This window comes from Otolemur garnettii, unplaced genomic scaffold, assembly GCF_000181295.1.
Source record: "Otolemur garnettii isolate 467f Iridium unplaced genomic scaffold, OtoGar3 scaffold00061, whole genome shotgun sequence".
In the NCBI taxonomy this organism is placed as follows: Eukaryota; Metazoa; Chordata; class Mammalia; order Primates; family Galagidae; genus Otolemur; species Otolemur garnettii.
In genome coordinates, this window is record NW_003852456.1 from 9,227,466 (window position 1) to 9,236,711 (window position 9,246).

A 9,246-nucleotide genomic window follows, 5' to 3' on the forward strand; every position below is an offset into this window, starting at 1 on the left:
CACAAAGAATGAAAAATGAGTTAGTAAAATTGCTATAAAAGTACTTTCCTTCAAATAAACCTAAAGTGATTTGGCCCTTCCAGACAACACCTATTACATTTTACAGCATTCCCATTGTCTGATGATTACTACACATAATTTGTCTGGAGTTAGAACACATAGCTCTCTTTGGTTTTAATGGAGAAATTCTCCTTGAACAAAGGAAGATCATTCTTAAAAGATAATTAGTTCTTTTATACACCCATACATACCTGGTTCCTTCCTTCTTCCCATGAAATGACCTATTCTCACACTGAGGCACTGTTTGCCAATTTTCAGACAAAAGTTAATTTTTCTAAAAATGATATAAGCCTCTGAATAGAAATTTGACTGTAAAAAAGTTCAGATACTTAACCAAGTAGCATGACCAATATCACTGCAACAAATAATCTTTGAAGTGCTGTCTTCCGGTTAATTCTGAGGACCACAGGGAAACTGTCTCATCTCTATCCCATTCCTTTGTCCCTACATTGACTGGAAAAGGAAATATATCTTAACATAATATTATTATGCCTCCCATTCATGATAGTGGCAACTTTAAGATAAGTGTGGATAATTGTTTTTTTTCCCAAGGAGACCTCGCTAACCCAGCAGATCTTACCCAAAGGATATTCTTTCTTCAGCTCCTCCTACACTTGTCTCAGCTGTGACACCAGGAAATTAGAAAACGTTGCATGAGTGGTCCCCACCAAAAAACAAACTATTCCTGCAAAATTAAAACCACAACATGGCCAGGTTACAGGGTTTGGACCCTAATCCCAATGCTCTGGGAGGCTGAGGCAGGAGATTCTCTTGAGCTCAGGAGTTCAAGACCAGCCTGAGCAAGAGTGAGACACCCGTTTCTACTAAAAATAGAAAAACTAGCCATGAGTGGTGGCGGGTGCCTGTAGTCCCAGCTACTCGGGAGACCGAGGCAGGAGGATTGTTTGAGTGAAACTCTGTCTCAAAAAATAATAAAATAAAATATAACATATACACTTGGGTTGCTAAAACACATCAACAACAGCAACCAAAAAAAAGAGTATATCCCATAACTTATTAATAATAATATTATAGTTTTTTCTCTCTCTCTAAAGGATTTCTCATAAAACCTACCTCCATGATTTCTTTTATGTCCCCTGATCTTTCATTAGCCTTGGAGTGAGCACGGATGTTGTTAGATAACCTCATTTACACCAAGAAATATCCAGCAAACACTTTCAGTTTTGCACTGTCATCCTTCATAAATATCTACATAACTATGTCCAAGAAAACATGTACAGAATTGAAAAGAAGGGGACACACTCCCTGCTCTCGGGGAGGTTAAGTGCCTGGTTGAGAGAAAGCGGGGAGCAGAGAAACAGAAGGGGCGCGAGGGTGTGGAGGAAGAACGCGGAGGGTGGCCGGGCCGGGGTGGGTGGGGCGCCCGGGTGGGTGGGGCGCCGGGCGAGTGCGCGCCCTCCTGTGGCGCCGGGTTTACCGCAGGTCGAGGCCGCACCCAGGGAGGTGTTTCAGGAGCTGCGGCAAAGACCAGGTTTCCTTGAGAGACTCCGCTTGTATGTACTGAAGACTGTAAAGAAAGAATCTTCTGGAAGGAAGATTTCCGAAGAGAAAGCTTGTGAAGGATGCTAAAGCAGAATCTGGGCCTTGAGATGTGGGCAAAGGAAAATCATGGAGGAATTTTGAGCAAGGCAAAAAATCCTATTGAAGTAGCCCTTTGAGAAGCAGGCTGTGGGTGTGCTGAGGAGCCGTCCGGAAAAGGCAGAGCTGAGGCCCCGTCCAGGTGCAGTGGGAGCCACACCTGCGGTGCCCCGGCCCCAGTGGAAGGGGGAAGGATTGGCGAAGTCAAGAGAGGTTTCGAAGAAAGGATTAAGAGGAAACTGACTGTGTTGTGGAGTTAAAAAGAAGGAAAGAGGGAGAAAAAAGAATCCTGGAGCTAAGCACAGGTCATGAAATCAAGACTCCAAGGGTCTGCCGATGGTTTCCCATTCTCCCTTCCTTTCCCCAGGCCGGGTACCCTAGTGACTCCACCAGGTTAGAGAATTGGACCTCCCTCACCCGCAGCCAGGGTTTATGCTGTCGGACAGTATTGCTGACACAGAAATGCATTCACATAATGAAATTACAAATCATTTTTAAATACAAGTAAGTTCTATTAACAGTGGTTTGTGGTCTTGGAGCAGTAAAATGGTGATCTGACTAACAGACAAAGCCAACAGATGTTATATTTTTCTTACACTGTTTTAAACAAAATACCACTTCCCTACATGTTGATGTCTTAGTCTGTGTAGCTATAACAAAATACCTGAAACTGGGTAATTTATAAAGAACAGAAATGTATTTTCCCACAGTCTGGCACCTGGGAAGTCCGACATGAAGGTCCCAGCATGTCTGGAGTCCGGTAAGGGTGAGGGCTGCTCTCTGTCTTCACGGGGTGGACCAGGCCAAGCCTGTGTCACTCAGCAGAAGGGCAAAAAGGTCCATGGCACTACCTTCCACCTGTTTTAAAGCACCACTAATTCATTCCTGAAGTCACAGCCCTAAGACTTAATCACTCCTGCAAGGCCCCACCTCTTTATACCATCACCTTGGGGTTAAGTTCCAACATACACATTCTGGAGAGACACAGCCATTCAAACCTTGACACCATGGAAGGAAAAGTCCTTCAGAGATTTTTATAATAATGACATTGGGTTGAATCTCTGAATTCACAGAACTACCATTGTAAGTCCCTTTTAGTGCCAATAAATAAAATAACAATTATAATAACCACTTTGTCAAAAATTTGGGAACGATAAATTAATAGTTGGGAACACGTACTCCTCTTTCCTCTTGCTCCCTATGGATGAGATTTCCTGGGGGTGGTGGGGTGGTGGGGTGGCCCTCTGTCCTCTCTTCTTATCTATAATCCATGAAAAAGATTGATTGCTTGTCTAATAAGCAGGTTTGAAAGAAAGGGATAAGAAGCTTTCTCTCAGCTCCTGAGTCTCATTCCCCTTTGGAATTAGCTGATCCCAGGGCTGCTTGGGTCCATCTGCCCTGTAGCTAGAAGATGTTGACCAGACAGACAGATTCAGAAATGCCTGTTTACACTACAGACACACCAAAAATGTTCTTGCATATACCACTCACAAAAATAAAATTTTGCAAAGTAATATGTGTTAGACTCTGTCCAAATTTCTTGGACTGTATGTTAGGGCCCTTTGTAATTGGGTCACTTTGTACAAATACAATCTTATTTCTCACTTCAGTTGACCTAAAAGTTCTCAGCTTTCACTTTTGTGGGTTTTACCATACTCAGCAACAGCAAAGCTCCACTTCACGGCATATGGCCATGTAAGTTGTTGAGGCAGAATCCGTACCAAACCAACCACTGGAGAACAACACACTCACCATGGGGTGGGCCAAGCCAACTGCCAGCATCCATGTTTTGTTCAATATCATGGAACAAGTGAGTCTCACTCTGTCTAAAATCATGAACAGAGAAATGAGATGATTAGATGTTTTTGATCATGTGTTGCTTCATGTTATGGAATAAACGATATGCCACTGTGGTATTCTCAAATTCAGGGGTATCTGAGCTTTGGCACAACCGCACTCTGATGCGTCACGTGGGGTGGCTGGGAGGCCCCTGTGGTCTTCTGTTGTCTGCATTGCCCCAGAACCCACATTCCTTATGTGTAAATTTTTCCCTTGACATTCTTGCCAAATGGATGGATGAGCCAACTGCTCTGAGCACAAAGACTGAAAACATGATTTTTTTTTTTTATTGTTGTTATTGTTTGGGATTCTTTGAGGGTACAAAGAATTAGGTTAGACTGATTGCATTTGTTAAGTAAAGTCCCTCTTATAATTGGGTCCCGCCCCTAAGAGGGGTGTCATACACTGTGACCCCCAACCCCCTGTGTCTTCCCCTCTTCCCGCTCCCACATTCCCCTACCTCACCCCTTGTATTAGCTCATCTACTGCCTTCATATTAGAATAGAGTACATTGGATTCCTGCTTCTCCATTCTTGTGATGCTTTACTAAAAAGAATGTGTTCCAACTCCCTCCAGATTAATATAAAAGATGTAAAGTTTTCATCTTTTTTAGTGGCTGAATAGTATTCTAAGGCATAAATGTGATGTGTTTTATAGACATTTACAAACACAAATGATGGCTGAAATAGCTTATTGGCTCCAGAAAGCATAAATGTGTAGGAAGTGGAGCAAAAAATTTAGGACTGAAACTTGAGAAAAAGGATGGTGATGCCTTGTCACATGCTAGATGAAGAAATTATAGACAGGCTCAGCACCTGTGGCTCAAGTGGCTAAGGCACCAGCCACATACACCTAAGGTGGTGGGTTCGAATCCAGCCCGGGCCCAAAAACAACAATGATGGCTGAAACCAAAAAATAGCTGAGCATTGTGGTGGGCACCTATGGGCTCAGCTACTTGGAAGGCTGAGGCAAGAGACTCACTTGAGCCCAGGAGTTGGAGGTTGTGAGCTGTGATGCCACAGCACTCTACCCAGGGGGATAGCTTGAGGCTCTGTCTCAAAAAAAAAAAAAAGAAAGAAAGAAAGAAATTATAGACAAACAGGCATAAATAGCCCTGAGGGAAATATATATTTCACTTAAGAAGGGCTTCTATGAATTGGAATAATTAATAACTTTGTAATAAAAATAACTGATGCTTTGATCTTAACATGTGTTCCCATCCCTGATAATGATTTATTTGATAGTTAAATCAGACTTCATAAAGTCTAGCCATTTTTGCTTGATATTCAAGGTCTACAATGTGATATGGTGAGGGTATAAACAACCAAATCACAATATTTGAGGTTGTTAGGTAGAGTCCCTCTTGCAGTTATGCCCCACATCCAAAAGGAGTGCCATACACCCCTACATTATGCCCATTTAGTGGGAGCACCCCAACTTCCCTTCCTCTTTCTCCCTCCCCCCAACTTGAATTGAAATTAGTTTTCTCCCATGTGGGTGTGAATTAGATCATCTACTGGCTTCATATTAGATCTCCCATTTGACCCCACAATCCCACTACTAGGCATCTACCCAAAAGAAAAAGAAAATCATTTATCATAAGGACATTGTTTATTACAGCTCAATTTACAATAGCCAAGACATAGAAACAACCTAAATGCCCATCAATTTAGAATGTATTAACAAACTGTGGTATATGTATACCATGGAATACTATTCAGCCATAAAAAGATGGTGACTTCACATCCTTTGTATTAACTTGGATGGAGTTGAAACACATTCTTCTTAGTAAAGTATCACAAGAATGGAAAAGCAAATATCCAATGAACTCAATACTAATATGAAGCCTGCTCACCTTTAAAGCTTGGTATTCCAGTCAAGAGTCAAGAGTCTGGGCCTGATACAGTGGCTCACACCTGTAATCTCAGCACTCTGGAGGGCTGAGGCAGGAGGATCCCTTGAGCTCAGGAGTTCTAGACCAGCTTGAATAAGATGGAGACCCCATCTCTACTAAAAACAGAAAAATTAGTTGGACGTGGTGGCAGATCCTTAGTAGTCCCTGCTACTCAGGAGTCTGAGGCAGGAGGATTGCTTGAGCCCTGGAGTTTGAGGTTGCTGTGGGTTATGATGCCACAGCACTGTACTCAGAGTGACAGAGACTCTGTCTCAAAACAAACAAACAAACAAACAAACAAAAAACAAGGCATTTAGTGTGACATGATCTTACCTAAGGGGCACAATGTGAGGGTGTATAGCATGCCCCCTGGGTGAGGAGCTCTTTTACAACTCAAACTTTACCTTGGAAGTGAGAACAATGTAATCTAAAAATTTGTACCTTCACATTAATTTGAAATAAATAATGAAAAGAAAAACAAAACAAAACAAAAATTCAAAATAGCACATAAATAGGTTCTAGATATCACCACATAGTTTTTTTTACTACCTCTGTGGTTCTTAGTCTCCTATGACGATGTGTGTGCCCCTGTGTCAATGAAGACTATTGCTTCCCCTGGAACAGTATCACAATTACCTTGTATGCCCATCAGGACGTTCACACAGTGAGAACAACCAGTACATATTAAGTTGAATTATGTTGCAGACCAATTATGCATTAAGAGTCATGAGCACACGTTGGGGTAGAGTTGGCAGAAATAGTCAATGAAGGTTTCAATTTAGTCCTAAGCCACATAGTAACATATAAGCAGAGTGGTCTGATGTGGTAGAATAACAAGGTCATTGGCTTTGAAGTCAGAGGCACACACTTAAGAGCTGGTGCTACTGACTGGTCTAAGTGACTTTGTTCAAATGTTTTCACCTGAGTATCCATACCTTTTAGACAGAAATAACTATAATCCCTCTTCTTCCTGTTTCACAGGTCTTCATGACTAGATGAGAGTACAATCTTGTTAGAAAAATATTCAGGAAGAGTCAGGTACAGCAATCTAATATCAGCTAACAGGGCATTAATGCTTTTCTGAAGGAATTTCCCTGAAGCCAGAAATATTTAAGAATATCCTTAATGCCATGAGTGAATTTGCAAGGAGCTTAGCAAGCTACTAGTGACACCAATCTGAGTGGGGAGCTCAGCAACCTGGAGAAGATAATTATACTTTTAAATGACCTTGAAAAAATAAACAGAAATAAGAAGAAATAAAAAATAAACAGAAAAAAATTAATCAGCATGAGACAAAAGGGGAACGCAACCCCCACAGACAGGATGATAAAGGCCTGGTTACAGGCAAACATGGCACAAACAAAGACAATTATAGAGGATCACAATGAGTCATCAGCACTATGGTACTGCTCAAAACCAGGTTGATAATACAGTGGAATAAGTAAGATTCTAGCATGTGGGAGTTCCTAGACAATATTCCTACTACTCTCAGGATTTTATCATTTTGGAAAAAGCTTATCAAGCACCTACTGCATACAAAGCACAGTGGTAGAGAAATGTGTCTGATCTGTGGCCTTAAAAATGAAACATGGGCTCCTGGGATGGGATCCCAAGACAAGAAGTAACATGATTCATCGTTTGCAAAATGCAGTCTCAGAGTAGACGTTAACAGGATCAGGCTTATTTAGAATTGAGAAAGAGAAAGCAGAGATGTGGAGGCTGGGTGAGATTAGTGAGTATCTAACTAAAGATAAGAAGGTAAGAAACAAGTAGAGAATAAGAGGCAGGCATCTGCATGGGAGGGGTTTGTCCAGGACCCTGCCCAGAAGCTTTCCCCAAACCACACACCTCCTTTCACATTTCCAGGTTTGGAACCCGACAGTCAGTCACCAGACGGATGGCTCCCCACTGCATTGCAAGCTCTACAAACTCAAGGATGGAGTCCTTTTTGCTTCTACTGTGTGGCTAAAACACAATTATGTGTCAAATAACTAATTAATAAATCAATTCACACAGATCACATGGGGCTATGTAAATTTTGTTAGACGAGTCACTATACTATGTCTCAAATGATTGGCTGATATTGAAAAGAAAAGAAGAAAAATAAATAAAAAATAAATGCCCAGACACCTTGTAAAAATGATTTTTGTTTGTTCTGTTATTTCACAAACATAAATGAACTTTATCTTCAAGGTTGTCATCCAAGGCATACTAGATTTTAGCATCCTAAAGGTCTGAAATACAAAGGTTGGTTAATTTGTTAGCCATTTGTCAGAGCCATGGGAGTTGAACACATGCTCTACATACCACTTGCCATGATAACAAAATTTTAAAAAATAATGTTTATAAAATAATGAAGATAATCTGAACATTCAATAATGCAGACAGGTTGATCATAAACTATAAACCACATGCTTATATACTTTGGACTTTTACAGCTTTTAATTTATCAAAGGAAATAATTAGCTCACTCTGTGGCAGCCACTGACGGAATTTATTCATTTGGAAGGCCATGGGTTTCCTGTCATTAAAACTGCATCATGTCCTTCCTTTTCTATTAAACTTCCACTGAGGGCAGTAAGAAGTCACTAAAAGGAAATGAAGAGTTTTTTTGGCAATGTTCTCGTACAATGATTTAATACTCTTAAAAGATAGCAAACCAGTAATGTATGCCAACAAGTATATCATATAAGATGAGGGGTCCAATTACCACATTATTTCCTTTATTTGAAGTTTTGTCTGTGACTCAATTAACTGTGATTTGCAAAATCATGTCAATAAATTTAGGGTTTTCTTTTTTTTTTGCAAGTTAAGGCAGTTTTTGGTTTTCATTAGTAATGTTTACCTATAGCAAAGGAATCGAGTTAGATTCATAACCATTGTATGCAGATTTATGTCAAAGAATGTTACTTTTTTCTCCAGATGATCAACAGCATCTCATTAACCATAGAATAATTGTAGTTAAAGCTCACGCACATTTCTTTTTCTCCTCATTGAAAGGTTTTTAAGAGAGATAAACTGTAAGTTCTCATCTTGCTTCTATAGAAATGGAGCTAATGTTTGATCTTGATTCTGTTAAAAAAAAAAAAAAAAAGTTACAACTACAGCTCCTAATAAATGTTGCCCAGTTTGGAAAAGTTTAAATGAAATGCTTGTTTTCCCAAGGTCTAAAACAGACTTGACAGGGAGGTAGAATTAGCCTCTCACCCCCAGAAGTGGGTGGTCCTGTGAGGCCACAATCAAGGGACGCTGTTGCTGAAGGTTTGGTCTCAGGTCTCTGACAAAGTCCGGCCAGGTGAAGGGGCTCCACAGAATGTGACAAGGCCTGCCCAGAAACAAATAGCTGGTGAAAATGTCTCAGATGGGTTCATAAAGTTCATATGCTAAGAAACAAAAAGGCCCTTAGTTCTAAAAATCACAGAAAGAAGAAAACCCCACACCCTGAACTCTCTCTGTTAAATATTAAACAGAAACGGCACAGTTCCCACTTTGTCCCAGTCTTTAGGCTATCATGTCACAGTTGGGTTTTTTTTGTTGTTGTTGTTGTTGTTGTTTGTTTTGGGCCAGGGCTGGGTTTGAACCTGCCACATCCAGCATATGGTGCTGGCGCCCTACTCCTTTGAGCCACAGGGGCCGCCCTATCATGTCACAGTTTTATCAGGATGAGAACAATGTGTTTGTAATTAGTACATCAATTTATTTTAGACTAATTTTAGATTTACAGACATGTTATAAAGGTGGTTCATAGAGTTCCTTTCACCCAATTCCTCCCATTGTTAATACCTTAGGTCCATGGTACACACGAACAACTGAGGAATTGACATTGAGTACATTAATTTTAAGAAATAACAATT

The 9,246-nt window shown here is 40.6% G+C and overlaps 1 long non-coding RNA gene across 1 annotated transcript in view; it reads right to left on the reverse strand.

The window, feature by feature from the left end:
- The window catches only part of LOC111726326, a 32,996-nt gene extending 26,611 nt beyond the window's left edge, over window positions 1–6,385 (reverse strand). The window contains exons 1-2 of the long non-coding RNA XR_002774131.1: window positions 6,328–6,385; window positions 3,412–3,485 (exon numbers count right to left, since the gene is read on the reverse strand). This is a non-coding gene — a long non-coding RNA (uncharacterized LOC111726326). The remainder of the gene's footprint in view (window positions 1–3,411; window positions 3,486–6,327) is intronic.
- Between the last annotated feature and the right edge of the window lie 2,861 nt (window positions 6,386–9,246).